The following is an 11107-nucleotide window of genomic DNA, read 5'->3' on the forward strand; positions in this document are numbered from 1 at the left end:
CATGTTGACAGCTAATAAATTTACGCGCATCGGAAATAAAATCCGTAAAACATCAGCCCGCTGTCGGGTGGTGCACCACCTCGGAAGCAGTCCGGCATAAAGCTCGGGCGCCAGTGGCTGGCTCCATAGAGGGCATTTCCGGCATTAAGCTCGGCTAAACTCCTTTAACTTTTTTGAACCAAGGTGATCTATGACACCTCGGATATAGTATGGTGTTGGAGCTTGGACACAGTCCAGCGTTGGTGCTTGGCTGCAAAGGATACCTCGAATGCAGTCCGGTGTTGCGGCTCGGATGCAAGAGGACACCGCCGCACGGGAACAACTTCAAACCTGAGGCGTGGCATAAAAATAACAAGGCATTGATAAAGGCCGAAGACTTAAGGGCTCCTCGGATACCCGACGTATAAACTCGTCAGATTTAGCTCGGCAATCCTCAAGACAGACGATGGGAAAATTTGTTGAACCACTTTTCAAGACCGATGACCAAAGATGAAGAATAGTTCGGAAGAATCGAGGAGCGTCCCTAACTTGAAGACCAGTTCAGGGGGCTACTGACGGTGCCTTGGACTAGGGGTTACTCACCACGGCATCTCCCGATCTGTTAGATTGGGCCGAGGACCCCCATGGCCGTATACTCATGGGCCAGTTCGGACAGCTGCCGCATAAAAGGAAGATTCCACAAGACTTGGTGATCAAGACAAGGACTCCTCCCCACCGGCGTATTCGGCTAGGACTCTTGTTATCCTAGGCCTCGGGTGCATTATGTAAACCAAGGCCAGGCTAGTCGATAGAGAGAATAACAATCATAATCATAGGCTAGCTTCTAGGGTTTAGCCTCTATGATCTCGTGGTAGATCAACTCTTGTAATGCTCATATCATTAAGATCAATCAAGCAGGAAGTAGGGTATTACCTCCATCAAGAGGGCCCGAACCTGGGTAAACATTGTGTCCCCCGTCTCCTGTTACCATTGATCCTAGACGCACAGTTTGGGACCCCTACCCGAGATCCGCCGGTTTTGACACCGACACCCCCTGCCTCGTGGACTCCACATGGGTCCCCTCCACTTATCCTTGCATCCACACACTTCATCTTGCTCCAGAAAAAATCACTAGCCAGCTCAAACCCGAGTTCTTGCTCATCTTGCTGCCATTTTTGATCTGCTTGCTCAAAGCTCCATTCACAAAACTGCTTTGGGGGATTGTTCTTTGGTATGTGACTCCTCCAATGGTCCAATTAGTTTTTGTTCTAGTGCTTTATTTATTGCAAATTTTTGCTGCTTAGGGGACCCTGTTCTGGAGCTTGCATGTCAAATTTATATGGTCAAAAGTCGTTTTAATGCATGATATAGCCTCTAGGCACTTGTAGGAGTTGTTGCTATCAATCTTGTTGAGTTTGGTTCACTTTTATTTTGAGTTACTAAAAATTTCAGAAATTTTTCAGAGGAGGAAATATGTTTAGGAAAATGTACCAAGGTGGTTCCTCAAGGAAGCAAGGACCCAGGCCCGCAATACGCGAGCCGGACAATGAACTACCAAGGGATGCTCAAGTGCGGCCTTGTCAATGGCCGTCAGAAGACTTCATGGTTCAGGCAGGAATCAAGGAAGAATTTGACGCATATGTGCGTAACGCTGATCTGGAGAGCTTCGAGGCAGATAAGTGCCGGCAGTACCTCTATTTAACTGATTCATTTGTGAGAAGGTTTAAATTTAAATCATCACGCAATTCTCAAACTGTCCTGTTTGATCTTTATGATAAATCTTATACCATGGACTTAGAAGATTTTAATACTGCTTGTAAACTCCCGCAGTGGGGTAGTGTTAGTGAACCTCGCAAATCTGAATATAAAGACTTTCTTGATAGTATAACTGTGGGGGAATCTAGGGAAATAACACAAGCTACCATAGGGAGCATTCATTTTCCTGCCATATATTATCTTGCTCTCTTCATAGGTAGATGCATTAATGGTAAGGATGAGGCATGTCACATGTGTGTTCCTGATCTTAGTGTTCTCAAGAGTGTTGTATTGGGAGATAGACAATATAACTTGGGGGCCATTGCTGCACATAGGTTGCATAATAATAGTATTAATGGAGATTTCTTTGGTGGAATTTACGCAACCCGTTTAGCTGATTTTCTTGAGATACCCATACGTGGAGATGATATTGAGTTGCCTCGTGCTTATTTAGATTATAATGCTATGCTTCGTCATCAGTTTGTTGAGAGGAACAATCAGTCCCTCCAGTACCGACTAATCTTTGACAGACGACGCACCTATCACATCGCTCTCCCTGCTCCTACTTTCTTTGACTTTCAGGCAAAAAGGAGACATGTTATAACCAGGGAGGAGGCGAACGAGTACGAGAGGAGGTCGGAGGCAGCTCGCCTCCAAGTTGCAGCCCTTCAGGCAGTAGCTGATGCATCTCAGTACGACCCCAGCTTCAACTTCGAATATCCACCAGGCCATCCATGGGCATGGACCAACTTAGGCCAAAAGCCTAAGCTTGGGGGAGTAAGTATTTCTCACCGACATTACATTCATGTTCACACACTCATGCCAGTTGTCGGTGCTCATACTTTTTCATTGTATCATCCATGCTAGTTTAATTTTCTTTTTAAGCTTTCTTCTTGCCTGTTTGAAAAACCTTAAGAAAAACCCAAAAAATTAGTTGTAGCTTTTAGCTAGTTTACTTTCCATGCCTGTAGTAGTAGTAATTAAAAAGAAAAAAACAAAAAGATTTCTCGTTGTTGTTTAGCTTGTTGGGAGCTTTCCCGTGTAAATAGTTTTGTTTCTTTTCTTTGGGGGTCGAGAGGAGAGGACCATGATGAAAATGTTGAGTGGCTCTTATATGCATTATTGTTGATCTAACAAAGAGCCCATATTACCTTGTCTTCTCCCTTGAATTGAATGCTTGCAGATTCCAGCTTAGTCCAATGCACGTGCACTATTATTATTATCCACACTATTTGGTTGTGCAAGTGAAAGGCAATAATGACGATATATGATGAACTGATTGAGATGAGAAAAGCTGGTATGAACTCGACCTCTCTTGTTTTTGTAAATATGATTAGTTCATCGTTCCTGATTCGGCCTATTATGAATGAAACACATTTGCAATGACAATTGGAGATTATAGTTGCTTATGCCATGCTTTATTAGCTAGGAGTTTATAATGGTTTACCTTGCGTGCCAACATGCTATTAAAATGGTTGTGATGTGGTATGATGGGGTGGTATCCTCCTTTGAACAATTCGAATGGCTTGACTTGGCACATGTTCACGCATGTAGTTGAAATAAAATCAACAGAGCCTCTACGATATTTATGTTCATGGTGAATTATATCCTACTTATGCTTGCATTCAGTGTTGATTAATTTTAATGCATGTTCATGACTGTTGTCGCTCTCTAGCTGGTCGCTTCAAAGTCTTTTTCTAGCCTTCACTTGTACTAAGCGGGAATATTGCTTGTGCATCCAATTCCATAAACCCCAAAGTTATTCCATATGAGTCCACCATACCTTCCTATATACGGTATCTACCTGCCGTTCCAAGTAAATTTGTATGTGCCAAACTCTAAACCTTCAAATAAACATTCTGTTTTGTATGCTCGAATAGCTCATGTATCAACTAGGGTTGTCTGTATCTTCCATGCTAGGCGGGTTATTCTCAAGAGGAGTGGACTCCGCTCCTCACTCACGAGAAAATGGCTGGTCACCGGGACGCCCATCAGTCCCATGCTCAAATCAAATCAAAATAATTGCAAACAAAACTCCCCCAGGATTGTTGTTAGTTGGAGGCACCCGTTGTTTCGGGCAAGCCATGGATTGATGCTTGTTGGTGGTGGGGGAGTATAAACTTTACCATTCTGCTTGGGAACCACCTATAATGTGTGTAGCATGGAAGATATCGAGATCTCTTGGTTGTTATGTTGACAATGAAAGTATACCGCTCAAAATATTATTCATCTCTATTTTAAAATCGAGCTCTGGCACCTCTACAAATCCCTGCTTCCCTCTGGGAAGGGCCTATCTATTTACTTTTATGCTGAGTCATCATCCTCTTAATAAAAAGCACCAGTTGGAGAGCACCGCTGTCATTTGCATGTATTATTCTTAGTTTACATTGAGTATGACTTGACTGGATCTCTTTTGCCATGAATTACAATTCCAGTCAGACCTTGATCTTTAAAGGTGCTCTGCATTTATGTTTTGCGGTCTCAGAAAGGGCTAGCGAGATACCATCTTGTTATATCATATTATGATTGTTTTGAGAAAGTGTTTTCATCCGAGATTTATTATTATTGCTCGCTAGTTGATTATGCCATTGATATGAGTAAACATGAGACCTAAATGTTATTGTGAATATGGTTAGTTCATAATCTTTGCTGAAAACTTGAATGCTGGCTTTACATATTTACAACAACAAGAGCAAACAGAGTTTGTAAAAGTTTTTCTTTATCACTTTCAGTTTATCAACTGAATTGCTTCAGGACAAGCAAAGGTTTAAGCTTGGGCGAGTTGATACGTCTCTGTCGTATCTACTTTTCCAAACACTTTTGCCCTTGTTTTGGACTCTAACTTGCATGATTTGAATGGAACTAACCCGGACTGATGTTGTTTTTAGCAGAATTGCCATGGTGTTATTTTTGTGCAGAAATAAAAGTTCTCGGAATGACCTGAAAATCAACGGAGATTATTTTTGGAATATATAAAAAATACTGGCGAAAAGATCCACGTCAGGGGGCCCACACCCTGTCCATGAGGGTGGGGGCGCTCCTACCCCCTGGGCGCGCCCCCCTGCCTCGTGGGCCCCCTGATGCTCCACCGATGTCCATCTTGACTCCATATATTCACTTTCGGGGAGAAAAAAAATCAGAGAAAAGGATTCATCACATTTTACGATACGGAGCCGCCGCCAAGCCCTAAACTCTCTCGGGAGGGCTGATCTGGAGTCCGTTCGGGGCTCCGGAGAGGGGAATCCATCGCCATCGTCATCATCAACCTTCCACCATCACCAATTTGATGATGCTCACCACCGTGCGTGAGTAATTCCATCGTAGGCTTGCTGGACGGTGATGGGTTGGATGATATTTATCATGTTATCAAGTTAGTTTTGTTAGGGTTTGATCCCTAGTATCCATTATGTTCTGAGATTGATGTTGCTATGACGTTGCTATGTTTAATGCTTGTCACTAGGGCCCGAGTGCCATGATTTCAGATCTGAACCTATTATGTTTCCATGAATATATGTGAGTTCTTGATCCTATCTTGCAAGTCAATAGTCACCTACTATGTGTTATGATCGTGTAACCCCGAAGTGACAACAATCGGGACCACTCCCGGTGATGACCGTAGTTTGAGGAGTTCGTGTATTCACTAAGTGTTAATGCTTTGGTCTGGTACTCTATTAAAAGGAGGCCTTAATGTCCCTTAGTTTCCAATAGGACCCCGCTGCCACGGGAGGGTAGGACAAAAGATGTCATGCAAGTTCTTTTCCATAAGCATGTATGACTATATTCAGAATACATGCCTACATTACATTGATGAACTGGAGCTAGTTCTGTGTCACCCTATGTTATAACTATTGCATGTTTGATCGCATCCAACATAATCATCCATCACTGATCCATTGCCTAGGAGCTTTTCATATATTGTTCTTCGCTTATTTAATTTTCCGTTGCTACTGTTATAATCACTATAAACCCAAAAATAATAATTTTGTTACCGTTACCACTACTATCATATTACTTTGCTACTAAATACTTTGCTGCAGATAATAAGTTTCCAGGTGTGGTTGAATTGACAACTCAACTGCTAATACTTGAGAATATTCTTTGGCTCCCCTTGTGTCGAATCAATAAATTTGGGTTGAATACTCTACCCTCGAAAACTATTGCGATCCCCTATACTTGTGGGTTATCAAGAGGTTGTTATATCATTATGTCCATGATGAATTAATATATCATTGTGAGGAAGAAACGTGGATTAGATTCTTTTGGATGAATCAAAAGTTGAATTAGGACGACAATCCTACTAATTCAACTTTTGGTCACTTTTGGTCCATCCACATGAATCTAATCCGCCTTCCACCAATGATATAATAACTAATCATGATCATAATAACAAATCATCATGATAATCATGATCATCATCATCATATTAATATAAAAACTCTTGCATCATATCATCACCAACAATACTAGCTAATAATCATCATAGTCATTACCACTATTTAATCATCATAGTCATAGTGTAGCTATCTAATCACCACGAACACTAGCTAATAATAATCATCATAGTCATTACCACCAACACTAGCTATTTAATCATCATAGTCATAGTGTAGCGCATCATCATCTTCAAACTTATTCTAGCTGGCTAATCACTCCTGCTGCTCTCTCTCTCTCTCAGGTAAAATAGCATAGAACATGTGTAGCACTCCTGCTTCATCATGTTGGAGCATGCAGATGAAGCTGTCTCCTAATCGTGGGTTGCGCTTCTGATTGCTGCCCCCTAGTACTTCTCTGCGATCATTCACAGTTCTGCTCCAGTCTTTCACTATTAAGCATTCCTCGGTTTTAGAAATCCTGAATGCACTCATGTGCAATGTAGGATGTCTTAGCCGTAAGCTAATCATTGACATGCGACCTTTAGTCTCGATCCACTAAGGCACAACTATCATCGGGAGTCCCTGTTGAAGAACATCATATAGTAACATACTTAGCAATGAAGTTTAACTTAAAAAATAATGTATGCAAAAGATGCACTGTGGACTAATAGTAAAAATCTTACCATCTTTCCTAAATAGATGTGACAGTAGTTCAATACAAACACTATTGGTCGCACATTTTGAGTACTAAGATTTTTTAAGTCCAGGAAAATAATTTGTCTTGACAGCATCAAGATCCTGAAGCCATTTAACATAATGACTTATCTCCTCGCAGTTTAGTTCAGCCCCGGGATAGTGGACGGTCATGTCTACCAAGTGCCAGACATGTTTGCTTGAATGGAAATAAGCTGTCAATAGAAATTAGTTGTCATCTATTTTTGAATAAACAATATCAAAGACTAAATATGGTTGAGAAACTCACATAATGGTAGAACTGGAGGCGTCTGCACATCGACCCAGATGTCTCTATTATCTTCAATATCATCTTCTGTACGAATATCAAAGGTGATAACCATATCAGGCTCAAATGCATAAGCCTTGCATAGTGCTTGCCAAGTTTTGCATTCAAAATAGGTGTAGGTGGCTGCATTGTATAATTTTGCGAGGAAAGAATAACCATGCTCGGTCTTCAAGTAAACTCTCTTTACCTCCATAGTTTTCATAGGACTGAAACCTATCTTATCTAAGACAAAAACTCTTGCATGGCAGGGGATACGCTAGTAGAATAGTAAAAAAATAAATTATAAGTTGAAGCAAATGAAGCAGAAATCATGCTTAATTACGAAAAAAGACTTGTCGTTGTGACTTACTGTATCCACTTCGAAGTTCTCGTCCAGCTTGATGTTGAAGCACCTATCATCAACTAGGAAGATTCTGTCACACAGGCCGCGCTCGTCTTCACAGTATTCGCAAATACCAAAATCCTTTTCGTCGCCAGACATTTCCTATGTTCATAGTTGAAACATTAATTGAAAATCGATCGAAGGCAACAACCAGGAAACTCAACACACAAATCCAGGGCACTCGATATTTCCTACATATTCTAACACAAGTCATGCTTAAATTCACGAAAAAATCCGGCATGACCTTTGCTAAAATAGGACATATCGAGCGCCTGAAATTTGCTGGAACGGAAATGAATCAACACTCCGGCAAAACATAGGCCACTCAGATTTTCCCAGTGATACAAAGATGTTCATACACATAAAATGATGCATGCTTAAACTTGCAATTCCATCCGGATCAATTATCATAAGCATTCGCACATGAGCTCACAGACTAAATACCCTAGTTCTACTCTATTCAACACACCGAGGAGTGGATAAAGACGAGGTGGAATTTTAGCTCACCGACTTGGGTGTAGAGGAAGTAGAGGTAGCTCGGATGACGATCACTCCAAGGAGACACGACTGTACAAAGCCTGCATATTCCACCTAGTAAAAATTTAATTAGATCATCAAATCTCATATAGCATTCTTTGATGACAAAGTGATAATGACATAAATTCAACTAGTTCTATTAATTCAACTAGTTCAACTAAGCACTTACTAAAAATAAACTAGTTCTATTAATTTTCTTACTAAAAATAAACTAGTTCTATAGTAAAATTTTAATTAGATCATCAAATTTCATATACCTAAATTTTCTTACTAAAAATAAAATAGTTCTATTAATTCAACTAGTTCAACAAAGCACTTACTATAAATAAAAAAATAATTTTGTTACTAAAAATAGTAAAAAAAACTACATTATACAAGAACAGTACAAAAAAGGTTTAGGGTTTAGGAGAGATGGAGGGAGGAGGGAGGAGGGAGGAGGAGGAGGAGGGAGGAGCGGAGGAGGAGGAGGAGGGAGGAGGAGGGAGTAGAGAGGAAGAGGAGGGAGGAGGGGGCGGCCGGAGGAGGAGTGGAGGGGGAGGAGGAGGGAGGAGGAGGGGCGGCCGGAGGAGGGGGCGGACGGAGGAGGAGGGGGCGGCCGGAGGAGGGGGGAGGAAGGAGGAGGGGCGGCAGGAAGGAGGAATTACCTCAGTGGAGGAGGAGTAGGAGCGGCGGCGGCGGTGGGCGACGACGGTTGTCGGGGAACGGCGGCAGCGGCGGACGATGGTGGGTGCGGGGAAGTGAGAGTGGAGAGGGAGAGTGGGGGCGGCCGGTTCGGGAAGGTAAAATTAAACTTAGCAGTAGCGCTGGATAGGATAACGCGCTACTGCTAATATCCATAGCAGTAGCGCCTTCTGCAAACGCGCTACTGCTAAGGTTAAGCATGTAAAAAAATCAAAAATACATTAGTCATCAATGATCTTTTTGTGTAGAATCTAAATTGTCAAAAGGAATCTTCCCTGGTTTTTAAGAACCGGTGAAGATTCCTATTGCGGCCACAGATCCTACACATAGAGTTCAATGAAGACCAAGTGCTTTTGATGGTTTGAGAAGTAACGTATTTAAGGTGGTAAACACCCTGTTCGCTTAGAAGTATGGGATTAAACTTAGGCGCGAGGGGGGATGAGACTTTAGCAGTAGCGAGTGTTGGCGCAACGCGCTACTGCTAAGTACGTTAGCAGTGGCGTGTCTATTGGAAGGGCACTACTACAATACATGGTTTGGGGGAAACGCCCTGGCAATTGTAGCAGTAGCGCATCAACCATTATGTGATGGGTATTATAGGATGATAGGCGCTCCCACCCCCACCCCGGCGATCGCCACCACCTCCGGTGATCTCCTCCCCTAGCCACCAAATTTCATTTCCTTTCCACTAGATCTCTCTGGCGCACTGAGATCTACGTTTTAATACCCATCTCTATGGGTTCTGCTGATGGATCCACCCTTGGCTTGGACTTCTCCAAGGGTCTGGTTTTTGCGGAGAAGGTTTTTCAATCTACGGGTTTTTCGGTGCACCCCATGGATGACACGGGCTTCTTCACCATGGTAATTTCTTTTGGCCGGCATGATTTTCGTTTGACTGAGGATTCGGTGGCAGCGGCGCTTGAGGCGGCCATCGGAGGTTCTCCTATTGAGTTCATGGTTTTTATGATCACGGAGAGGGTTTTTGGTTTTCACGTTTCTTGCAAGGCTGTGGCTTTAATCATTCTCAGGCTCCGTTCCTTCTCTTGTGATCATTTTAAATGTTTCTTTCATCTTTGGGGTAATGGTGGCCCAAATTGGGGCCGTGAGTTCAAGCTTTGGAAATTGGAATGTGATGCCGAGTGGATCATTGTTAGCCCTTCCAAACGTCGAGCTACCCTTGGCATGTTGGCTATGCACACCAAGCCCCGTAAATCTTCGATAAAATCATCACATGCCCCTGCCAAGAAGCTCTCGTTTTCACAGTTCCAGAATTATCCTGCTTGTCGTGGTTATCGTTATCCGGCCACGCAGACTTGCATTCAAACTGTTGAGGATGCGGGGTACACGCTTCCTAGGCATGAACGGGTGATCATCCACCCTTCGCCGCCCGCTGAGCTCCGGTGGATGACAACTACCCCTCCATTTCCTTTGGAACGGTTAGGGATCTTCAACCAGCTGCGAATGGGTCGCCGTCTATCTCGGGCGGAATTGGCTCTCCGGATGTGGACGTGCCTTCCCATGTTGGGCCGTCTCCTTCACGGTCCACGGTCCAGGTGGAGCCGGTGCTATCTTCTGGGCTTTCCATTCCGTCTTCTCAGCAAGCAGACGAAGATTTTGATAATTTGATTACGGGCATGGTAGATGAAATTTTAACGTGTCAGATCTGCTTATCTAAGGGTCATTTTGCTGTGGCGTGCACATCTAAATTGCGTTGTACCTCTTGTCTGCGGGTGGGGCATGGTAAAAAGGATTGTAACAAGTTTGCTAGTATTTTGGGTTTGGTTTGGAAACCAAAACCCGGTAACGTTGCAACTTCCGAGGATCGCTCAGCTCCCACCGAGAATATCTCTCTGACATAGCTTTTACCAAACTTGGACTCCTCTTGCACTTCCGCATTTACTGCTTTGCCTTGTTCCATCAGTCCTGGTCCCAAAATGCCTTCGACAGCGCCGCCTGCGACCCCTCCCCCACCGGACTTCTTGCCACCTGAGACCCCTCCCCCACCGGACTTCTTGCCGCCTGCTTCCAGCCCGGACTGTTCCCCTCCGATGGCTAACTTCCCTCTCGACCCCATGCTGTATGTGCCGGCTGGCCATCACATTGTGGACGGCGGTGATGCTCGTCTGCCTCGGACCTATGTGACGCCACATACCCCACTTGTGCGCCGCCATGAGGAATTCATGCTTGCTGAGGTAATGCCCATCCCCCCTCCCGATCAGATTGGTGCTGCTAGGGAGGAAGTGGTCCAGTGGTTGCAAGCTCATGGGGTATTGGTGAGGTCTGCTCAGCCTTGGATTTGATCGGTCGGTCTTTTCGAGCTTCGGGATGCTGCAGTCAGGTTTTCTCTTCTTCAGATGCCGCCTCAACCTCTAGGCAATG

At 43.6% G+C, this 11107-nt stretch overlaps 1 pseudogene; it reads left to right on the top strand.

Moving 5' to 3' along the window:
• Positions 1-9463: 9463 nt before the first annotated feature.
• On the top strand, positions 9464-10718 carry LOC141027327 (uncharacterized; annotated as a pseudogene).
• The last annotated feature ends 389 nt before the right edge of the window (positions 10719-11107 follow it).

Source organism: Aegilops tauschii, chromosome 7 (genome assembly GCF_002575655.3).
Source record: "Aegilops tauschii subsp. strangulata cultivar AL8/78 chromosome 7, Aet v6.0, whole genome shotgun sequence".
NCBI lineage: Eukaryota > Viridiplantae > Streptophyta > Magnoliopsida > Poales > Poaceae > Aegilops > Aegilops tauschii.